The sequence below is a fragment of the Theropithecus gelada genome, chromosome 12, assembly GCF_003255815.1.
Source record: "Theropithecus gelada isolate Dixy chromosome 12, Tgel_1.0, whole genome shotgun sequence".
NCBI classification, from domain to species: Eukaryota; Metazoa; Chordata; class Mammalia; order Primates; family Cercopithecidae; genus Theropithecus; species Theropithecus gelada.
The window spans coordinates 54,678,561-54,703,436 of NC_037680.1; the positions used below are offsets into that span (position 1 = coordinate 54,678,561).

A 24,876-nucleotide genomic window follows, 5' to 3' on the forward strand; every position below is an offset into this window, starting at 1 on the left:
AAGAAAAATGTTAACCTAGTATTAGTTGATCTGTGTTAGAAAGTTTACAGTACTCGGCCCTGAACACCTTACCTGTGATCTCAAAAGCAACTTGAACTAGGTTTTATCAGGCCAAATCCCTGTTTTGCAGATAAGGAAATAGAGGGTCAGATAGGCTGAGTAACCTGCCCAGGGTTTCAAAGTTAGAAAATATCAACACTGGGATTGGAATTAAGCCTGTTTAACTCCGAAGCCTATGCTATCTTTACACAGTACCACAGACTCCCACAGACTCCCACTTGTGCCCAAAGGAAGCTCTCAATTTCAAGGAAATTGCGGTTATGTGATAACATAGTCTACCTTGTTTGCCCTATCCAGTTTTTTAAAATCAGCCTATGACATCAAATTATATTTCCGGAAGAACAGCTTTGAATTGTAATCGATGGCATTGTTCACGGTCTCAGCATTTTAAAATTTATTTCAATTTTACTGATAATACCATCTATTTAAATACAGGAAGCTTTAGTCATAAGAATGCTAATATGCCTGATTTAGTTGTTAAATTTTGTTGTGCTCTAATGAGCAAACAAGTCACTGTGGAAACCAAATGGAAATCCAGATGAAGGGAGATACAGCAAGAGGCCTAAGAAATGGGGCAGCTCGAAATAATTCCCTCAAAGCGGACTGGGAGGCTGAAGAACTGACTCAAAGAGAAATTTGGCTGCTTAACAATGTTTTGTTTTTGCTTACAAACAAAACAAAACAAAACAAAAAAAGAGAAATTCAGCCAGGGTTATTCAGTAAAGCTATATATGAAAAATGATACAGATTATACAAACCTGAGACTTATTGAGGGTCTATTTTATCATTTCAAAATCATTGTTTAATTTATGGCAGTGCCACTAACAGTGTTTACCTAATTTATAAATAATTTTAAACATTATTTTGACCTCAGTTTTCATGTGGCAAACATGTTTATATTTTAAAGAATATACATAATAGTTATTTTAAAGACTGACTCAGTTAAAACACTTAGAATCTCCTGCTCCCTGCCCAAGGATTCAGTTGCCATTCCAGTAATCCAATAGATACTAGACACACGATATTCTAGACTGAATGTTCCAGATGTCATTGATATGAAAGCCCTACCAGATAGAGGACCCAACAGAAAATTTCCCATTAGCACAACTTAATGAAGACAGTTCTGTAAAAGTCTGTTCTTTCATCTGGTTTAGGACTTAGATTGGTCTTTCAGGATTTGAGGCTTAGGAACATTACTTTTGTCCAAGAGTGAATATCAAAACTCATTTATGTAACAGTTTTTGAACTGAGTAGCCAGAGAAATGTCATCTGTGAACACAGGACTGCAGACAGTGGGCACCTGTCCAATGGTCTGGCAAGAACTTGCTGTTCAGCACAGCCCTGGAGCTTCATGTAAGAGTGAAATCAGCCTCCACTTGGCGATCCAAAAAGCATTTCAGTTACTGCCAAGTGCCATGTTAGGACTTGTCAACTTCTGCCCAAGTAGTATCAGACTGCTGATGTTTAGATATACTTTTGTTCATCTTTCCCTGTCTTGGCACTTGTGGGTTCTGTTATGTATCAGATTCCGTAATTTTGGCATTTGGATATTTAGTGTTAAAGGCATATTAGAGATGATGATTGAAATGATCACTGTATACGCAGGTCTTGAGAGCTCTTGATCCAAAGCCCCAGAGGCAAACAGTATTTTAAGTTTGCAGCAGGGGAAGACAGGATCAGCTGTCTTATGATTTATCTAACTTGGAGCTATATTATCAGCTACTTCAATGGGAAGGAAGCTTTTAATGCACCACTGTTAGTAGCTGTTGGCAGATCACTAGTTGGTAAATGCCCTGGGAGTAGCATTACAATTCTTTTCTTTCAGCTTGCTTCACAAGAAAACAAGTCTCATTGCATATCTTTTTAACTGAAGTCTTTCTTCAGCAAAACTTGTTTGAGTGTATGTACTTGTCCATTTGATTTAAATGATCAGTCACTTGAGCTTTAGCACACTTTAGCATCTTTCTCACATACTGTAGCAAAAAAGCACGAGCACGTGCCATGAGCATATGTGCACATGGTGCAGGTGGGCTTACAAAGATGGAGCAGTTGTAGACATTGCCGTCAGAAAGCATCCAGTCTTGAAAATAAAAGACACGTGTCAATAACTTTGATCAAGATGGGCTGAGGAAATTTCCATAGGTGCTGAGTGAAAGTTATGAAACTTAAGATCCTGGATAATTCCACTAGGCCACAGAGAATGGCTTCTTGTCATCCAGACAGGGCCTGAAAAGGATGGGATTTAGATTTTGGAGATGTAATGGGGAGACTGTTCTAGGTAGAGGAAATGCACAGAGTGGGTAAAGAATGAGTATGATTAGGGGAATTGCAAGATGTTTCATTTGCTTGAAGATTTCAAGAAGTATATCCTGGAAGAGAAAGGTGGAAAGTTAGTTGAGATAAGATCATGGAGGATCTTTAATAGTAGGCTAAGGAATTTCGGCTTTATTCTCTCTTTCTCTAATTTCAATATTAACCAAGTATTTTAATACGGCCGGGTGCTGTGGCACATGCCTGTAGTCCCAACACTGTGGGAGGCCAAGGCGGGTGAATCACTTGAGCTTCACAGTTTGAGACCAGCCTGGACAACATGGTGAAACCCCATCTCTACAAAAAATAGCCAGGCATGGTGGTGCATGCCTGTATTCCCAGCTACTCGGGAGACTGAGGTGGGAGGATTGCTTGAGCCTGGGAGGTGAAGGTTGCAGTGAGCTCAGATTGTGCCACTGCACTCCAGCCTGGGTGACAAAGTGAGACCCCGTTTCAAAAAAAACAAAAGTAAACAGGTAAATAAAAAGTGTTTTAACCTAAGGTCTGATTATTATGCCATTAGTAAACAGTAAAGTGATCCTTTTGTCCGTTTGTTGGAGAACAAATACTACTGTGTATACAACTGCAATATTTATAATATGGGTGAAAATAGCATTTTTTGGCTGAAAACTTTAAACAGAGGCAGTCCCAAATACATCGCATAACCATATAACTCGGAGAAAGTCAACTCAGGCATCCAGCATACACTTATTTTGATTCGTCCGTAGATTTGCTGATGTTGGGATCTACATTTCACAGCTTTTTTCTTGGCCGGGTGGGTGTTGCTAATGCCTAATAGTCCATATCTCTGGCAAACAAGACACCAGCTTGTTTGAAAGCTGAGTCATTGAGCTCCTTTATTTTTCTTCCCAATTTCCTACTTAGCATTTTCCCTTTACATTGGGCACGGGGTAAGCAATGAGATGCCCATTGATTTGCTGCCCAGGAAAGAGCAGCTCTGGCTTTTTTCTGTTCAAAGTAATTATTTTAGTGTACCTATAGTGTGCCTTGGAAATATTCTGAGCTGATGTTTTTAGTTATTGCAACCTAGTAAAAGAATTTTATCAGATAGGCTTGAAACACTTTTCAATTGATAAAAACATTAGTGAAAATGCCCATCTTTGTTAGTATTCTCTGGCTAATTAACTCAGTTGATTAAAGCTTGAGGCTTATGTGGGCAAGGTCAATTTTTTTTGCTCTGTGATTATCTCTTGCAAACTTGAGTCTTGGCTTTCAATAAATAAGTATAATAATAGCAAGCACTAATGTAGTCCTAAGTGGTATACATAAATAAACTAACAAACTGTACATAATAAACTAATTTAATCCTCAAAATAATCCCAAAAGGCAGGTACTGTTACTCTCTCTATCTTCACGGATAGATCATGGAGCAGAAGCTATGTAACTTGCCCAAGGTCACATTACTGGTAATTGACTGAGCTAGGGTTTGAAGCTAGGCTGTGAGGCCTCCGGCCTTTACCACTGATCTCATTCAAATCCAGGGACACCGTAAGGGAGCCGCTAGATTTAATTAAGTAAACATGGTGTATGTCTACATATTTATAACTATGTATTCTCTCTAAGGTGAAACTTGGAATTTAAGAAATTTCAAACCAATATTACAATATCCAGACACCAAAAATATATTTACATCTCTTTTGTTGTCCACTCCACAGTATGTTTCAGATATAGGAGTGTGACTAGGATGCAACTTAAACTTCAGATTGTACCCTGCTGAGCAGTTTAAAAATTGTCCCCTAGGACAGATTCCATGATTTTTTTTTTTTTAAATCAAAGACACAAATTTTTGTATCCAATTTCAGACATTTTCCAGAGCTTGAGCTTAGCACACTTTAGCATTCTTCTTGCATACTGTAGCAAAAAGCATGAGCACCTGCCATGGGCATATGTGCACATGGTGCAGGTGGGCTTACAAAGATGGAGCAGTTGTAGACATTACATCTGCATCTCTGAAGCGCACTCCTAGGTCCATAGATCTTTCCCCCAAGCAATAGAGAGTAATTGAGCAAGAGGATAACATGATCAAATCTATGTTTTAAGAAAGATAACTCCGATGACAGTGAAAGCTGGCCTGGAGGAGATAACGATTGGGAGTAGAGAAATGAAATGGTAATGGAAAAATAACTATTTTCTATCATGATTTAAGGATATATAGTGATGTCACTAACTAAGGAAATATATGGAAAGGAAAAGGGGCAAGGGTAGAAAGATAATGGGGCTGGGCACAGTGGCTCACGCCTGTAATCCTAGCATTTTGGGAGGCTGAGGCGGATGGATCACTTGAGATCAGGAGTTTGAGGTTAGCCTGGCCAAAATTGTGAAACCCTGTCTCTACTATAACTACAAAAATTAGCTGGGCACGGTGGCTCACGCCTGTAATCCCAGCATTTTGGGAGGCTGAGGCAGATGGATCACTTGAGATCAGGAGTTTGAGGTTAGCCTGGTCAAAATAGTGAAACCCTGTCTCTACTAAAACTACAAAAATTAGCTGGGCATGGTGGTGGGTGCCTGTAATCCCAGCTACTCACGAGGCAGAGGCAGGAGAATCTCTTGAACCCAGAAGCCGGAGGTTGCAGTGAACCAAGATTGCACCACTGTACTCCAGCCTGAGAGTGAGTGAGATTCTGTCTCAATAATAATAATAATAATAATAATAATAATAATAGATTTGATTTTTGAACACATTGAGTTTCAGGTGCCCTTGATATATTGCAATGGAATGGACAGTAGGAAATTGGAAATGCAATCTGGAATAGAGGTCAGCATTGAGGAGACTGAGTAGTCTCCAGCAAATGGTAGGTTGAAGGCTTTAAAGCGAGACAAGGTCACCCAGGAGAAGCCAAACGGAGAAAAAACAGGGCAAAAAAAAACAAACAAACAAACAAACGGAGGAACCAGTAAAGCTGACTTGGGGGAGAAGAGACTTGGGGGAGCAGCAGCAGCAGCATAGCATTTGAGCACTTCCATATGCCTGGACTGTTCTGAACACTTTACATGCATTAATTTGCTTAATCCTCAGGCAATTCAGTGAAAGAGCTACTTTTTCCAGATGAGGAACCTGAGGCACAGAAAAGTAAAGTAATTTTCACAAGGTCACAGAGCTAGTAAGTCACTTTCAATGGTAAATTGGTAGTAGCATTGTTAAGCAAATGTAATTGAGTTAAGATAGTTTTTTAACTCTTTTAAAGATTTAAATATAGGTTAGTAAGCTTTGATGATAGGATTTTCTACTTTCCCCCTGCTGTATCAAGTAAATATAGTACGATCATCATCATTCATGAGGGAAATATGATCTGAGACTTTCATAAATTTACCGATTCCCTAGGTCTCTTTCATGCATATATTCTGTTAAGATTCATGCATTTCTTAAATATTTTTATGTGATAGTTTAAGCTTTCCCTGAAGTTTTCTCTCAATTAATGAGCATTTGGGCATTGATTGGAGTATCCCCTGAAATGGTTTCGTAAGTCACATTTTTAAATATTTCTACTTAGAATAAATGTTGAATTGTTTTAGCAGTAATCTGAGAGATCATCAAATTTTACATTCTTTTTTTTTTTTTTTTTTTTTTTTTTTAAGATGGAGGCTCACTCTGTTGCCCAGGCTAGCGTGCAGTGGCATAATCTTGGCTCACTGCAATCTCTGCCTCCTAGGTTCAAGTGATTCTCCTGCCTCAGCCTCCCAAGTAGCTGGGATTACAGGTGTGCACCACCATGCCCAGCTAATTTTTGTATTTTTAGTAGAGACAAGGTTTCACCATGTTGTCCAGGCTGGTCTCGAACTCCTGACCTCAAGTGATCCACCTGCCTCTGCCTCCCAAAGTGCTGGGATTACAGGCGTAAGCCACCATGCCTGGCCTTTACATTCTCTTTATAAGTTTCCCTAAACTTCTCTTTGTCTCTGTGAATCCATTGCTTCCTCAGAATCTCTTCATTTTGTTTTCCCTTTTATTACTCCACTAGAAGTGAGTTTTTTTTTTTTTTTTTTTTTTTTTTTGGAGCCCATTTTCTCACAACAATTTTTTAAATCACTTCATCAGAGTTATGTGCATTGAGGAGCAAGAACAATTAAACCATATCAAGCCACCACAGCTGGATCCTCTGCTAGGCAGGAGTCAGCAAACTACAGTAGGTGCCCACCACTTTTTTTATAAGTAAGTTTTGCTGGAACGCAGCCATGCTTATTTGTTTATATATTGTCTGTAGCTCCTTTCCTGGCATAGTAGCAGAGTTGAGTAGTTTCATCAAGGGATCGCACAAAATCTAAAGTATTTACTGATCTGGACCTTTACAGAAAGTTTGCTAACTCTTTCTTTAGAGCATACTCCTTTCAGAAGATTAGGATGTGTCCTAAGCATGTTTATAGTGCTTTAGAATGAATGGAGTTACTAATTTTTATAAAATTTTATTCAACTGAATAATAGAACTGTTGAGTAGTTTCTGTAATATTTATTCTTTGGATTTCACACAGGTGTTGTCAAGGGAATAATAAAATTGCAGATTCCTTTAAATAGCCTCTACTGGGAATTCTTAGCTGTATGATCAGTCATCTGAATTTCTGTTGGCATTAACAATACTGTTTAATTTGGGGGGAAAAAAATCTTTGAATGGTTAATAAATGCCAAGTCCTTCCTGTGTTTGGCTTTTGAATTTTGAAGAAAGAAAACACTTTCCCTACCCTCAGAAAAATAATATCAGTTAGATCTAAGTTATATGCAAACAAAAACACCTGAAAAAATTGGCTAAATGGTATAACTGTGATAGACTGAGAAAATTATGTTTGTCTTGAGCAAATTAGTTTATTAGGGTATATGGTTTATCAGCATTTATAAATAAAATATCTTGTTATACTTTGATCATGTTTCTGAAAAATAATGAATGTTTTATTTCTCACTGATTGTTTTGCTAAGGCAAGAAACACGTGAGGCTGTCTAGGTTCACCTTCCGTCCTGTCCACTGTTAGTTCTTGGTTTGTCCCCTCCTGTTTCCACTCTCCCAGGTTGCTTCATCCTCCCGTCTGATCTTCTGAGGTTCTCTCTTTTCTTTTTCCTCCCATTTGTTCCGTGGCTGGATCTCCCTCCCTGAAGTATGATCACGTGACTCTCCTGTTCTGATCTTCACTCCTGTTCTTTACAGCCCACACGGCGAAATTCAGTCTCTCACCAGCATTTAAGACCTTCCACGCTGTTCCAAACCTTTTCTCCGGCTTCCCCTCCTCTACTGTCCTCCTTTGTCCCCTAAGCTCTGAGCTCTGAACTACAGACTACACTTTCCTATCTCTTGATTTTCATGTACTTTTATCACTGTTTGAAATGTCCTTTATTCATCCCTGCATGTCCATTTTCTGCCTGATCTACTCATCTTTCAAATGCCTCCTCTTTTGAGGAACTTCTTCTGATCTGATTCCCACCCAGCCGACAAACGCCAAGCCAGAATTATTATTATTTTCATGCCATCAATATTCATAGCACATATTTTGCTTTTGTAACTTAAAAAGATTATTCACATACCTTTTCCTGTTATCTAGGGCTTTGAGCCCTCTAAATTTCTTAAGGGCAAGAGCCTGGTTTTTGCTGATTGTTACATTTCTAGATCCTCTTTAGTGTCTGGTTTTGATGTTTATATATAATAACTACATGATTGACTTACTGTTGTGGATTAATCAATCAATACTTAGTGGTGGATATGAAAACTCTGATACGTTATTTCAGCTTGTGAATTTTAACTTCTTTGATATGTAGTAGCATTAATGAGATAAGATACTTTTCTGAGACTAAATGTCTTTTGCTGTTTACTCATTAACAAGAAAGCCACAGTGGTTACTATGTAAGAATGACTGAAATTTCTATGTATCATCTTCAGGAAGTTACCCCAGCACAACCTGTTTCCATTAAACCTATTGGGTTGTGGCACTTAAACTATGTTCTCCAGAGACTTAGATACCCTCAGTGAACTTGAAACTTTCATAGATAGGAAAAGAAAAATCAATTTGTCTGAACATTGCTGCCAGTGGAAAAAAGCAAAACGATTATCTTTTACTAACTAATGAAGTTAGTGGTGACAATAGGCAAAGTAAGCAAGATAATAAAAAAAAGGTGTTGTACTGTGTATTGGGCTACAGTTTTCTAGAAAAGCAATTTAGGATGTTGAACCCTAAATTGAGACCAATCCTTCTTTGTAGAAATGGTGTGAGCATTGAAATAAAACCATGGCCCATTTATGTGAGAAAATGATCAAAAGTGTCTCGTTTCTTGTTTTTGGTATGAAATAGACTTTGCTATCTAGATGACATAGATAACTCTTCTGGTTGTCTTTACTATTTTAACAATTCTTTATTATTGAACAGAGTGCTTGGGCTTGCTTAATCTTGTCTCCATTTTGCATTATATGCATTTACTTATTAGCTACATGGGACAATCTAATCTTTGGTAGACTACATCATGATTTCTGATGGGCTTGAATAAGAAAGGAGAGGAATGTGCAGGGAATGCACTAGACAAGAACATGTAGGCAAAACCCCGGCTGTGGGAGGATTAGTCACATAACTTAAAGGAAAAATTCCGTTGCAAAGATAATGGATCATTTGCTTCCTGAATGAGCCATTCAGAAGGAACCATTGCCAAGTCACTAAACTCCCCTGAATGAGATTTTCCAGAGACGCCCACTGGCTAGTACTGGTTAGTGTGGGAAATTTTGTTTAAATCAACCTTTTCAACTCTTACAACTTTTACTTATTAATGACTTAGAAAGATAATGTTAGGATCCTTTTTGATCTACAGAGGGTATGTTTAAATAGAACATGATTCCTATTGTGAATGTGTTTCAGTTAAAACCAGATGTGCTGTACGAAAAGAAAACGTGTGTGTGTGCATGCGCGTGTGCACACACACACACGCACATCAATTTTGGTTATACTTTTTGAAAGAACCAATCTTCCTATCTCTTGAGTATATTTCTTAACTAGGGTATTTCTTAGTGTGGCTTTAAGAATTATTCTTCAATGTACTTTGTCACAAACAGTAATCAGGCTTGAACTTTATATACTTATCATCTTTGGACTTCTGCCCTGCATGCAGTTTATGTGCAAGGTAAAACAAGACCCAGTGTAATTTCTTAATTAAAATGATGTTGGAACAGGTGCAGTGGCTCACGCCTTTGGGAGGCCGGGGTGGGCAGATCACAAAGTCAAGAGATCGAGACAATCCTGGTCAACATGGTGAAACTCTGTCTCTACTAAAAATACAAATATTAGCTGGGTGTGGTGGTGCACACCTGTAGCCCCAGCTACTCGGGAGGCTGAGGCAGGAGAACTGCTTGAACCTGGGAGGTGAAGGTTGCAGTGAGCCGAGATTGCACCACTGTACTCCAACCTGGCAACAGAGTGAGACTCTGTCTCGGAAAAAAAAAAAAAATTAAAAAATATAAAATTAAATAAAATAAAATGAGGTTGAGTTGCCACTTAGTGAACTCTGGCTTTCTAAAATTAGTTAATATATGTCACCTAGAAATTTGGAATGTGAATGTGACTATAATACCCTGTATGTCCTAATCAGGCTTTTGAAGCTGAATTAAGACAAATGTTTCTAATGTTTTTGGCTTGAGTAACGATCAGAGATGATGTGTTAATAATGTGGTGGTAATGCCTGGCTAATTTTTGTATTTTTTGTAGAGATGGGATTTTACCAGGTTGGCCAGGCTGGTCTTGAACTCCCGACCTCAGGTGATCCGCCCGCCTCAGCTTTCCGAAATCCTGGGATGATAGGCATAAGCCACTGTGCCTGGCCATGGATAAAATGTTAAACTATTCAACAGAAAAAATGAGAACAATAACATGGACAAAAAATTTTTAGAAGAACAAAACATCAAAATTGTAAAAATTTAAAACTTTAATGTTACATAATGCTGAAGGGAAATACACTGAAACACTAGATACACTGTTGATGGACATTTACATTGATGCACTTTGTACACTCTTCGGCAATATCCATAAAAATGTGTGCTCCGTATTTCCTTTGACCTAACTATTCTTTTTCTTATAACTCATCCTACAGAGATATTCACCAATTTTGCAAAATATGTGTATAAAGAGGTTCATTGCAACATTCTTTGTAATAGCAAAAGAAAATAAAACAAACCATACAATAAAAATTAAAACCTTGTAAACAACTTCATCTGTAAAAAGAAACAGATTAAGTCTCTATGCACTGATTAAAATAAATGAAGTATGCCTAAAAAAAAAATAATAATAATAATAATAATGTGGTGGTAATTTTTAACTCAGAGTACTCGGTCCCCCGGAGGTTATAGCGGGTACTACACTTCATCTCAGTTGTCTTTTTGAAAGTACAGAATATTCACAGGAACATTAATTATGGTTGCAGAACAAGCCAAAACCTCTGTTCTTTGACATTTCATATGCATTGTGTGAAAATATACACTTTCATGCACTTAATAGCAAAATGGACAATAATAGATTAGTTTCTCACAGAATACATGTAAGTCAAAACCTTGTAAATTTCAGTTTTAAACTCTAACATACAGTAAGTGTGAGAGTTAAAAATTGTGTGCAGGGCTGCATAAATGTCTTCTTTTGAGAAGTGTCTATTCATATCCTTTGCCCAATTTTTAATGGGGTTGTTTGTTTGTTTCTTGTAAATTTGTTTAAGTTCCCTGTAGACTCTGGTTATTAGACCTTTGTCAGAGATGGATGGATTGCAAAAATTTTCTCCCAGTCTGTAGGTTGTCTGTTTGCTCTGATGATAGTTTCTTTTTCTGTGCAGAAACTCTTTAGTTTAATTAGATCTCATTTGTCAATTTTTGCTTTTGTTGCAATTGCTTTTGACTTTTTTTTTTTGAGATGGAGTCTCATTCTGTTGCCCAGGTTGGAGTGCAATGGCGTGATCTAGGCTCACTGCAACCTCCGCCTCCCAGGTTCAAGCAGGATAGCACAGAGGACTCTTTAGCATGCCTTTTCTTTTTTCTCTTCATTTATCAGTGTCTTCTCTGTTTCCAAAGCTTGGCAGAGTTCATCATAGGAAGGAGCAAGGAAGAGGTGGCTAAGGGATTTTCTGTTTTTGTTTTTTTTTTTTTTGTTTTGTTTTGTTTTTTGTTTTTAGACAGGGTTTCGCTTTTGTTGCCCAGACTGGACTGCAATGGCATGATCTCAGCTCACTGCAACTTATGCCTCCCAGGTTCAAGCGATTCTCCTGCCTCAGCCTCCCGAGTAGCTGGGATTACAGGTGCCTGCCACCATGCCCAGCTAATTTTTCGTATTTTTAGTAGAGATGGAGTTTCATCATGTTGGCCAAACTGGTCTCGATCTCCTTACCTCAGGTGATCCACCCACCTCAGCCTCCCAAAGTGCTGGGATTACAGGTGTGAGCCATTGTGCCTGGCCTGCCAGGGGAGTTTCTATAGCTGACAATTCATATTCTACCTGCCTATAATTAAATGAGATTAAAGAGCATAGATTGAGTAGTGCATGCAGAAAATAAAAAGATGCAATACTGAGCATACAAAAAGAATCCTGATGGACCTTAGCCTTTGTATTCAAGGTCATCATCATAATCAACAATTAAATTTTATTCAGAACTTACAAGGTACACAGAATTGTCTTACATAGAATTTTTTTTTTTTTTTTAATTTAAGGAAGTGGAAGGGGAGTTAGAACAAAAACTTTTTCAGAAAGATTGTACTTAAGGGGGCAGTCATGGCATTGGATGCTGGCAGAACATAAATCTTTTGCAGTTTCAATAAGTTGTAGTCTTAGAATATGTGTGTATGTATACATGTGCTTGTGTGTGCATTTTTCCCCTTCTCAATAAGTTAAAAAAAAAAGGGAAAACTAAAACAGAGTGAAAGAATAGGCTTGAAAAAGAAGTCAAACCTGCGGAGTGATTTTTAAAGCTGGCTTGTGAATAAAGGAGCCTGCTGGAGAGGTTTATGGCTGGAAGGAAAAAATATCTGTCATGTTTCAGGATCAGAGAGTAACTTCTACTTTGGATTACTTGTCAGATTTTTCTCTTATGATGAATTTATTTATTCTCTTGTAAAAATATTGTGTTTTAGTCCATTTGTGTTGTCATAAAGGAATACCTGAGGGTGGGTAATTTATAAAGAGGTTTATTTGGCTCATGGTTCTGCAGGCTGTACAAGAAGCACAGTGCTAGCATCAGCTTCTGGTGAGGGCCTCAGGCTGCTTCCATTCATGGCAGAAGATGAAGGGGAGCTGTTATGCAGAGATCACATGGTGACAGAGGAAGCAAGAGAGAGAGAGAAAAGAGGAGGTCCCAGGTTCTTTTTCAACAACCAGTTCTTCTGGGATGTAAGAGTGAGAACTCACCCCTCAGAGTGGCACCAAGCTATTCATGCGGGATCTGCTCCTGTGACACAGACACCTCCCACCAGGCCTCACCTTCACCATTGGGGATCACATTTCAACATGAGACTTGGTGGGGCCAAACAAACTATATCCAGACCATAGCATACTCTTTCTTTGCTTTGTGAGAAATTATGTCAAGTTAAAAACTATATTCTTTTATAGTATGTATAGAGTCCGTTCTTCTTGCTAGAGGATTGTTCTAGGAGTTTGGCTACAGTTCTCCTCTTCTATAGCAAATTAGAGACTGTTCATGGGTTTTTGTCCAGGCACACCACTTCATACTTACTATTTTTAAAAACTCTATTGGGTCAGGCGTGGTGGCTCAGCCTGTAATCCCAGCACTTTGGGAGGCTGAGGCAGGCAGATCGTCCAAGGTCAAGAGTTCGAGACCAGCCTGGCCAACATGGTGAAACTCCATCTCTACTAAAAATACAAAAATTAGCTGGGCATGATGGTGTGTGCCTGTAATCCCAGCTATTCAGGAGGCTGAGGCAGGAAAATCACTTGAACCCAGGAGACGGAGGTTGCAGTGAGCCGAGATCACGCCATTGCACTCCAGCCTGGGCGTCGCAGCGAGACTCTGTCTCAAAACAAAACAAAACAAAAAACAAACAAACAAAAAACCCTGTTGAGGTTTGTATTTAATTGGAGAGCTAAATGTGGTTCTGGAAAATATATTTTGTCCCCTTTTAGGAAATATTTGCTATATCACTTGAGAGTTTTCATACTCCAAGCTCTGGGTAAGATGTAAATTATGAATGTTACTGATTACTGAGAAGGTCAGTGGTACGTCTTTGAGGTTACATAAAACTGAACAAAGGAGATAAAAAGCTGAGGCACGTACCCATATGAACTTCCTCTTCGAAAGATAAATTAGGAAGAATTTTCTGATTGTCCATAGGCAGTCCCCGTGAGAGGCTCACCAAAGTTCCGTAAAGATGTGCTATATGACTGTAATCTCTCTTTTTCAGGTTCTGCCACTTGCTGGGAAAACAGCAACAAAAGGATATTAAGGAGCCACCCCTGTAATTTACCCAGAGAGCCTCAGCAAGGTCAAAGACACATCGTGTCCCAAGGAGAAAAGCTGCAGGCATCTGAGGATAAACCACTGTGAAACAGCTTTGACAATAAAGCTGACTTGGAAGACTTTGACTCCAAGGTGCAAGGTGAGTTAGAAGAACACAAGCTTAAAACCAAAAGCAGGGTTAGGTTAGGCAGTGTTTAATAATAGCAAAAGATTAGTGAGACACCACAGTCACAGGAAGGTGTTTATTTATATCTCTTATTTGTATGTCAGATCTTAAAATAATATGTCATAATCCTCATAATAAAAAGTTCTGGTTTTTTTTTTTTTTTTTTTAAGGATAGGAAGTAGAAAAATGTGAAAATATTTGGTAACCATTTTCTGTTTTCTGTATGTAGTCTGGCATCATGTGGAAATATGATACTGCTTTTCCTTTCTTGAGCAATGAACATGCAGACCTAAACCTTAAAATAGACAAAATGTTATCCTTGCTTTCTTTATACACATATCCACAAACCCACATTTGACTACAGGTACACATTCTTAAAATGCATCCAGCTTTTATAATCTTCCACAATAAACAACGAGACAGTCAACTTTTCTTTTTGCCCATGAGACTGAAATGGCTAATGTGGTACTAGCAATACTTTCTGTGGTCTCCTTGTCATCTTTCATATTTGCAGTTATTATTTTAACTGCAATATAAGAGCCCCTTGATATATACTATTTGATATTTTAGGCCTACTGAGGTTGTGGTCTTCACCACTTAGCTGCACACTTCCCAGTTATCTGAAGCTTTCTACTTCTTCAAAGTCAGTCATCCCCAGGGTAGAAGTTTGTGGCATTAATCGTCTTTGGGAGCTTTTTACAAGCTGCACATCCTCTGCTCAAACCTTCTTTGCCATGGGCACAGGGGTGGTGGTGGTAGTGGTGATGATAATTCAGACATATATGATTTTGGGAAAGTTTCTTTTGTATCCTGATGCCACTCCCGCCCTTTCCTAACATGGACTGGTCCCTCTTGGTAGAGCAGAAACCAAGGCTCAGTAATTTAGTGTAATCATTGTTATATGAGAAGCTTCCTGTTTATTACTGTATTGTTTAAAAGTGCATTTTACATTAGAGCTTGCAAAGTAGTAGCCCACAGGTCAAATTTTTTACTAAAATTTTTTAACCTGTAAAAATTTTCTTTTTGTAAGAAAATTAATTGCCAACATTTGAAAATCTGGAAACTTCACATAAAAATCAGATAGATCAGATATCTGGTTTCCCTTGGAAGATTAAAAATCTGGTCTTGTTACTATCCCAGTGACTGCACTTTGCTAGTATTTTGCATTCCCTAAATATTTAACTGAATCAATCTTACAGATTATGGCAGCTGCCTGGGACATGTAGGCTTTTGAGTTGAAGAGTCCTGCTTTAAGCGTCAATTTCTTCTGCTCTCTGTATATGAAGTCACTTCTATGTACTTTAACATAACATTCCATTAGTATTTATCCTCTGCCATTATTTCAGCATTTATTGTTTTATATAAAATATATGAGCTTTGAGAAGCTGACACTTGCCAGCCAGGCTTACCTATGAAGTAAGAAGACTTTTCAAAGGTAAGATGTTTCAGGCCATGGGATTAGTTAGGAGATCTGATTTTCATAGTGATGTGCTCTGCATCATTTTTTCCAGATGTTGAGGATGTCATCTCAGAGTCTGATATTTCACGACCTAAGAGTTCAGTTGCCTGATCTGACTGTTTTGGTTCCAGGGAGGTAAACTGATTCACCAAGTAGACTTCTTTTTTAATGATCCCTGTAGGGCTTTAGAGTCCATTTTCTAGCCCCTCACTCATTCTGGACACCAGGGCGACTCAGAGAGCAGTAATGCTGTGCCCTCCATATGTACAGAACTTTTAGCATTGAGACATCTTGCCATAAGAATTAGACATACCTCCATCACAGTGAGTTGTAGTTAATCACAAACTTGTCTTTCCTCATCTTTGATTGCTATATATTGTTGCTAAATGAAATTCATTCAATCATGTTTCTGTCAATTAGATATTGAACCAAATGTTTATATGGTAATAAAATACTTTAACCATGGAAGCATTTCAAATCGTAGGGTCCTTATGGGCATAGCATTTCTGTGCCTGCATTAGCTAAACTCAGTGTGGGGAAACTGATATACTCCCAGAACAATGGTTCTTCTTCTTCTTCTTCTTTTTAAACCAATTATTTTACTAAAACATAAGATTTACAGATATTTTCCCATAATACATTTAGAGTTCAACTGGTAATGCCTGTTACTTAAGCAGATTTTAGACCACAGGGTGTCCATTTTTTTCCCCCTAGATACATCAGACACATTGTAAATCTCTTCTTGATTGGTATCCATTTTTAAATGTTGAGGCACACAGGAAAGAAGACCAATGGATGGGATTTTTATTTTGAGTATCTTAGTGTCCTTCTGCCTGCATTACTTTGCTCCGTCTCATGGATTCTCTTAGATCAGCATTGCCTAGGATCTCTCAATACTTGACCACATGCAGGCGTGAAAGTGTGCATGAGTCCCTTTGACTATCAAGTTTAAGTTCATGGAAATAAAGTACCTGGAAATTTGTTTCCACACATTTGCTGAGTTGTGACTTGACTATAGGAGAAGGAAACTAAACTCTTTTTTGAAGGGGAAATTCAGGGAATTGATATCTCATTTTCTACATGAATTTTGTTTGCTAGATTCACAGAGCCTATCTCCCCCAATTCCCCCCGACAAAAAAAAAAAGAAAGAAAGAAAGAAAGAAAGAAAGAAAGAAAGAAAGAAAGAAAGAAAGAAAGAAAGAAAGAAAGAAAGAAAAGAAAGAAATTTGTTTGCTTTTAGTCACAGGAATTAAAGAGTGTGTGTGCATGTACACTCAGAAATGCTTTCAGAAACCCCCCTTATCTCATTTTCTTGGAGTTCCTGTTATCAGCTCCACATTCCATTTCCTTTAACTCCCTGAGGAAGTGACAACCAAGACTGAAAAAATGGGAGAAAAAATGTAGGGAGGGCTTAAGAGCCGTTGTTGACATATAAAACAGGTTGAAATGTGTTTAAAAAAGAAAAGAAAAGAAAAGAAAAAAGTAAAACTAACAAGTGAGCAAAAATAACATGGTTAAGTAAAAACTGGAAGAGGAGAAAGAGTATTCAACCCTGACATGGTGAGGAAGCTGCCATTGGCTCTCTTTTATCATTTGTGGATCATGAGAATTCCCCCTGGAGTAGTGGAAATGGAGAGAATAGCAAGCAGGAATTGGCCGTGCAGACACCATTTCACCTGCCCTGTTTCTTCCTGTCCTGGACTTTCCCTCAGGTTGAAGGGAGTCTCTTCTGCTTAAGGAGTGCCTAATCTGAAGAGCTGAGGGACCCAGGGGAGGTAGCAGGCCAGTAGCCACCTCCTGTCTCCAGGGAAAAGGAGTGAGACCCCAGAACTTCTTTCCTGCCTGTTGAAAAGAATGGGAACAAAGGAGGGACAAGAGAAGATTCTTTGTCCGGAGAGAAGGGCTGTGCCCCAGGCTGGCTCTGGCCTGTGTGTTTGTCCTTCTCAATCTGGTTGGTAAAGTTTTAGAAAAATGAGTCACCCAAACACCTTAAAGATTTAGATCAGTTCTGAAAAATAAGGTACAATTTGAATACATATCCAGTAAAAGTATAACTGTGTAAGTAACTAACTGGGGGGAAAAAAAGGAGTATACTGTTCATATCAAGGTTTTCGTATATAAATAGTAGGGAAAAGGGAGATTTTTATTTTTTTAATTTTTTTAATTTTTTGATACGGAGTTTTGCTCTTGTTGTCTAGGCTGGAATGCAATGGCGCAATCTCAGCTCACTGCAACCTCTGCCTCCCGAGTTCCTGTGATTCTCCTGCCTCGGCCTCCCAAGTAGCTGGGATTGCAGGTGCCCCCCACCACGCCCAGCTAATTTTTTATATTTTTAGTAGACATGGAGTTTCACAGTGTTGGCCAGGCTGGTCTTGAACTCCTGACCTCAAGTGATCCACCTGCCTCAGCCTCCTGAAGTGCTGGGATTACAGGAGTGAGCCACCGCTTCTGGCCAGGGACATTTTTTTTTTTTATTAAGACTTTTTTCTTCTCTTGATTTTTGTTTTTGCTTTTCTTTCTTTCTTTTTTTTTTTTTTTTTTTTTTTGAGATGGAGTCTCACTCTGTCACCCAGGCTGGAGTGCAGTGGTGCGATCTCGGCTCACTGCAACCTCCGCCTCCCAGATTCAAGCAGTTCTCCTGCCTCAGCCTCCTGAGTAGCTGGGATTACAGGCATGTGGCACCACACCTGGCTAAATTTTTTGTATTTTTAGTAGAGACGGGGTTTCACCATATTGGCCAGGCTGGTCTCAAACTCCTGACCTTCTGATCCACCCTCCTTGACCTCCCAAAGTGCTGGGATTACAGGTGTGAGCCACTGCGCCTGGCCTTTTTTCTTTTCTTTTTTTTTGAGATGGAGTCTTGCTCTGTCACCTAGGCTGGAGTACAGTGGTATGATATTGACTCACTGCAACCTCTCCCTCCCGGGTTCAAGCGATTCTCCTGCCTCAGCCTCCCGAGTAGCTGGGACTACAGATGCATGCCACCACACCCAGCTAATTTTTGTGTTTTTAAAGGAGACAGGGTCTCACCATATTGGCCAGGCAGGTCTCAAACTCGTGACTTCGTGATCTGCCCGCCTCGGCCTCCCAGAGTGCTGGGATTACAGGCATGAGCCACTGCACCCGGCCAGTTTTTGTTTTCTATATTTTAAAAATACATTTCATTTGAAAAAAATTCAAACTTATACTTTCGTATAAGAATAGCACAATGAACAACCATACGCACACACTGAGATTCATCTATCTCCTCTATTTATCAGAAGTCATTAGAAGTAGACATCGTGTCATATCCACCCCTGCATTCTCCAGTAGGCATATTTTAACATGCACATTTTCCTACAGAACCATATTGCCATGTCACACCTAACAATATGAATGATACTTCTTCGGTATCATCTACTACTCATTCCGTATTCACATTTCCCTGATTGTCTCAAAATTCTCTTTTAATAGGTGGTTTGTTTGAACCAGATCTGAAGAAGTGCATACACTTCACTTGGCTATTGAGTCTCATAAAACTGTTATCTAGAATATTCCCTTTCTTTTCTCAAGTCATTCACTTGTTGAAATTAAGCTACTTTGGGAATAGAACTTTCCACATACTGGGTTTGGCTGATTGTTGTTACTTAACTTTTTTCTCTATTACTCAAATTTACCAGAACTTGGAAGTTAGATCAAGAGGCTTGATTGGATTCAGATTTAACTACTCTGGCAAGAATTCTGCTTCCTTTTGCTGTATACTTTATGTAGTGTCACCTCAGGAGGCACTTGTGGTCTGGTTACCCCACTTTTAGTGATGCTGTCATCGGACTATGTTTCGGAGAACATCCTGATCCCTCCATTGTAAAGTTCCCCCATCCGTTTTTTTTTTGCTTCATGATTTTGTCAGCCAGTAATTATTGCCTGAATATATTATGTCATTAGGGTTTATAAAAATGGCGACCACCCACCACCACCCCCCATCCTATTATGCCTTCTACATTTGTTAGCTGTCATTCTTTTATAAAGAACTTCCATCATCAACTAGTATTTGGTGGCCCTGAAATACAGTTCATATAGGAAGGGCAGGGTGAGTGCTTAATATTTCCCTAGTAATTGACAATATCAGAGTTGGTGCTATAGTTTCTTCAAAAGGTGATATTTATGCTTTTTAGCGAGAAACTTCCCTTTTTTCTTGAGAATCATTGTAAATTGATGGATTAAAAAAATATTTGTTATGTTTCACACACTTAATTATAGTGGTTTATTGTTTTGTTTTGTTTTTCATTTTGATGTTCAAACAAAACCTTCTTTATTCATTGTGAGCCCTTTCAACCTGGCTCCTGTGTGTATGTATAGAAAAGAGAACCTATCATATATGAATCACAGTGAATTTGCACATACTGGACACACCTATATGATCAGCACCCAGACCAAGATGCAGAACATCCCCAAAGCATCCCTGTGCTATTAATTTCTTTGACTCTACTTTTTGATACAACAGGTTGCCTCAAACTCTTCTTGTGCATTCCATACCCCAGTCTAAGAATCAGCCATTCCAAGCAGCCTGGTTCTTTTTAATAGGAAACAGAATTTAGAAACTATAGTCAGGCACTAGGGGCGCTCGTTCCCATGGGTTGTCAGTGTTTCCATGCCTTTTCAGAAAGCAAGGTAGGAAATACATATGTCCAAAAAGAAAAAGAAAATGATGAGTTCATGCTGATTTTCCTGAGTTAACTTTATGGAGTCTTAATTTTTAAATTTTATATTTGTATCTTTTTTCTTTTACATTGAAACCATTGGTTCAAACAGCATTATAAATGTATTTTATCCTTTGAGCACACAAAATAGTTTCAAATTAATAATTTCAGCATGACAACTACTAATTATTGTTATATTTTTATACAGAGAAGACCTTACAGAATAAAGAGTTAACTATGAGGGTTTTCTTTTTTTAACCTTTTATTATCACTATTATTTTTAGTCATTCAAAATTTCTGTATGAAGACAGAAGAAGAATTTTTCTTCCCAACTCCATTTTTAGTATTAATGTTGATATGTTTCTTGGCAGTGATATTCAGTCTGTTAAATCTTTAGTTCACCAGATTATCTGAGTTATTTGCAACTCACTGCATCATATGCAGGTGTTCCAGGAGTGACAGTGGGATTATTGTACTCTTTGGATGGTAGATCAGTGTGTACCTTATTGAATGCCTTTGTCAGTGTCCACTTCATCATCATGCAGGTCCAGAAACAAAGGAAAGATGAACACTCTAAATAAAGCAGAGAGACTGAAGGTGTTCCAGTGTTTTTATTTTATTGCTGCTTCTTTGTATTGCTTCCTTTTATTTGATAAATGGATACTTATGGTGCTTGTTTTGGAATGGTTTTCTTTTCTTTGGTTTGTCAAGTGACCAAGTGCTTTGTTTTCTGGACACACTTTGTTATATTTGACCCTGGGAGAATGTTAGTGTTCATAGAAAGTATAGGAACAGGTAGTCTCTTCCTTCCTTCCTTAAAGTCCTTCCTTCCTTCCTTCCTTCCTGCCTTCCTTCCTCCCTTTCTCTCTCCCTCTTTCCTTCCTTCCTCCCTTTTTCCTTTCCTCCTTCCCTGTTTTCCTTCCTGCCTGCCATCTATCCATCCATCCATCCATCCATCCATCCATCCATCCATCCATCCATCCATCCTTCCTTCCTTCCTTGCTGTTTTTTCCCTACAACCAGTTAATTCCTTGAACCTGAATGGCAGAGGTAGGCAATGGAAGGGAAGATGGAGATCTAGACCATTCCCCCTTTTGTCTTTTAAACTTTCATTTTTGACTTTTATTTTAAGTTCAGGGATACATATACAGGTTTTTTATATAGGTAAATGCATGTCATGAGGGTTTGTTGTACAGATTATTTCATCACCCAGGTTAAGCCTAGCACCCCTTAGTTATTTTTCCTGATCCTCTTCCTCTTCCTCCCATCCCCCACCCTCCAGCAAACTTTTTTTTTCCCGAAACTCAATGATTGGTACAAGACCTTCCAGTAAACTTTTAACCCGTCTTCTCAAAATATCTTGTTCCCAAACGACCATAAAATTGAAATCCAACATTTGTGAATTATTTTTCAAATATGTCTTACATACAGAAGAATGATTAATATTTTAATAAGTCTAACTTTGATGGTAATTTAAAATTTTACTTTATTCACTTTGCATATCAAATGATTAATGCCAGGAACTACTGTTGCAGTGAACCAACAACACAAATCTCCTTTGAAAGGCTTGTCTTTCCAAACAACAATTCTAAACTTTGCTCTTGTAAGAAATGACTACGAAGATGAAGGAAAAACACACACGCTCCCTAAAACTTCAACTGTGTATGGCTGGTACTAGTTATTTAAAGGGTTAACACTTTAGAACTAAGAGTCATCTAAATGGATGTCTTTTATCATGTGTCTTACATCATCCCCGCTATGTCTCAAGTGTTTGGTCATTCAGATAGGCTTTCATCCATCCATCCATCCATCCATCCAGTCATTCATCCAGCAAAGTCTATTGAGTGTCAATCCTCCAGGCACTGTTATGGGTTATAACGCAGAGCAGGAAACAAGAGGCCTCCGGAGATAGACAGTAAGCCAGTACACAGATAATATAAATACTGAGTGAGATAAGAGCTATGAAGGAAATGAAAAGAGTATTGTTCTAGGAAGTGACAAGGTGTGTGTGCCTATTCTGAGGTAACACTTGATCTGAGAAGTGCAGGATGATTTGCTGACTTTTTCATGTTTAGAATACTAAATTTGAAAGTACTGTAGAGTTTATTTAAACAATAACTGCAGTTTTGGCATTTGAATTTATTTCCAAATGCTTATTTTTTTTTTCAACTGGCACTATAAGTAGTTAAAGTTTCAGATGAAAATGTCTTGTTTTGTCAGCTTCTGAGAAACTGGTGAAAACTGGAGGAAGTCTTGGGTAAAGGGTGTATGGGAACTTCCCATAGTATTTTTGTATCTTTCCTGCAAATCTAAAATTATTCCAAAATAAAACATTTAAAAGAAAGATACTGGTGAAGAAATGCCAAAATGTGTACTGAATCAAGTACAGTGTTGCTTAGACTTACAAAGATGAAGAAGCCACACTTCCACAGAAAGGGGTTTTGGGGAGAGTGGTGGGTAAGAGAACCCGTGACCTGAATTCTCTTCCATTTTGGACTTTTGTCCCATTGCTCATTTTTGAACTAGACATATTCTGCCTTTTAAAAATACTTCATTTTAGGCAGGGGATGGGGGAAAATAAAATAAGCTACAATGCTTCGTTTTAATTTCTTAAACTTCAGCAATCCAATACAAGCTACAGATAGAGTTCGTTTACCTTTTTGCTTTTCTTTGTGCCCAACTAATTTTCAAAACATTTTTTATGTTTAATTTTTGTGGGTATGTAGTAGGTGTATATATTTATGGGACACATGAGATGTTTTGATCTAGGCATGCAATGTGTAATAATCACATCATGCAAGATGTGGTATGTATCCCTCAATCATTTATCCTTTGTGTTACAATCCAATTATGCTCTTTTAGTTATTTTTAAATGTACAATTAAATTATTATTGCCCATAGTCATCCTGTTATGCAATTAAATACTAGGTCCTATTCATTCATTCTAACTATTTTTTGTACCCATTAATCATCCTCACCTCCCCCAACCCTCCACTACCCCTCCCAGCCTCTGCCAACTAATTTTTGACAAAGGCACAAAAGCTATTTAATGAAAGGAGGATAGCCTTTTCAACAAATAGTGCTCGAGCAATTGGACATCTGTATACAAAACAGCGAACCTCTAAATTTTATACCTTATATAAAATTAACTCAAAATAGATCACAGATTTAAACATAAAAAGTAAAATTATAAAACTTTTAGGAAAAAATAGGAGAAAATCTTTAGGATCTAAGACTTGACAGTGAGTTCTTAGTCTTTAAAAAAAAAATCCCTTTGAGTACTTTATTCAAATAATAATGAAGTATTCAGAAAAACAAAGAATTATCAGCAGTCACCGTGTGCACATTGACTGCGTGTCCTGGATTTTCTGATTCAGTTTCTCTTTCAATTATTTTATTCTACTTTCCCACTAGGTGTCTTATACCTAGAATAAATGCACTGCGTTGTTCCATATAATCATGGGTTATACCAATTTTGAACCTAATTGAAAAAGGAGGTAAAACCTAAATAGCTAGATATTTTTAGAATCTAAAAAATGTTTTGAACAGAAATAATTCTCCAGATTTGGTTTCAAAGGCAGAAAGAGAGAGAGACAGTCATCATCATTACCAAATAATACATGATACCAGATGTCTTAAAACTATCCAATATTGATTGGAAAACATTTTTTGAAAGGTAGAATTAAGCTATCAAATTAAGATTTTCATGAGCTAAATTTGAATGCTAAGAACAGGTTGTTGCATTTAATGTCTTCTGGAATGTAGGATGACAATTAAGGGATAACATTAGCTTTAGGAAAAGAGATTTTAGTATAGCTGTTCCTCAATTTATGATGAGATTAACCTTTCATAAAGTCGGAAAATTCTAAGTCAAGCTATTGTAATTCAGAGACCATCTGTGTTATCAAATTCTGTTTCTCTAGTCAAATCAGTTTCAGCCACTACAACTAATTTTTTTTTTTTTGAACATTTCTGGATTTTTAAAAATTAACAAATTAAAATTGTATATTTTGATCATGAACAACATGTTTTGAAATATATAGACTTGAGGGCACGGCTGAATTGAGCTTATTAACATGTACATTACCTCACCCTTAGCTTTTTGTTTGTTTGTTTTTTTGTAGTGAGAACACTTAAAGTCTACTTGTATCTTAGCAATTTTCAAGGTCTCTTTTTCTTTTTAGTTCATGCATTTTCCTAAAATACTCTTGGTCTACTTAGGGTTATATCCTTCAGGTGGAACTTAGCAATTCTTTTTCTCAAGGGGTTTTTAATAGAACTAACATTATAAATAAAACTTTGATGAAAACAGGTTTCTATTTTATCTTATTAATATTTTTCAATTTTTACATTTGCAAGCATAAAGTATCTTCTTTCTTATGTTAGGGGAGATAGGGAAATCTGGAGTTGGCAAGAAGCAATTAAATTCAGAATGTCCTGTGTAAATTGTTTACCAACTGTAGTGCAGATTAACAGACCTGGCTGCCATGGGAAACTGTTTAGTAATCTACAGTCTTTGAAGGTACTTGCCAACATCTGGTTCCAAGAATGCATCTTGATGTTTCATAGTCTAGCGGTTACTCCAAGGTTCAGCACTATAGCCCACAAGCCAAATATGCAGCCTGTTATTATAAATAAAGTTTTATTGGAACGTAATCATGTTTATTCATTTGCATATTGTCTAAGGCTTCTTCTCCACCACAGTGGCAATTTGAGTAGCCATAGCAGAGATTGTATGGTTCACAATGCCTGAAATACTTTCTGTCTGATCCTT

At 37.9% G+C, this 24,876-nt stretch overlaps 1 protein-coding gene across 4 annotated transcripts in view; it reads left to right on the top strand.

The window, feature by feature from the left end:
* OSBPL6 (oxysterol binding protein like 6) overlaps window positions 1–24,876 on the top strand; it is a 211,985-nt gene that overhangs the window by 78,938 nt on the left and 108,171 nt on the right. For all 4 annotated transcript variants that reach the window (XM_025404426.1, XM_025404428.1, XM_025404431.1 and 1 more), the window contains exon 2: window positions 13,743–13,937. The gene's annotated coding sequence lies outside the window, so the exon portion shown is untranslated. The remainder of the gene's footprint in view (window positions 1–13,742; window positions 13,938–24,876) is intronic.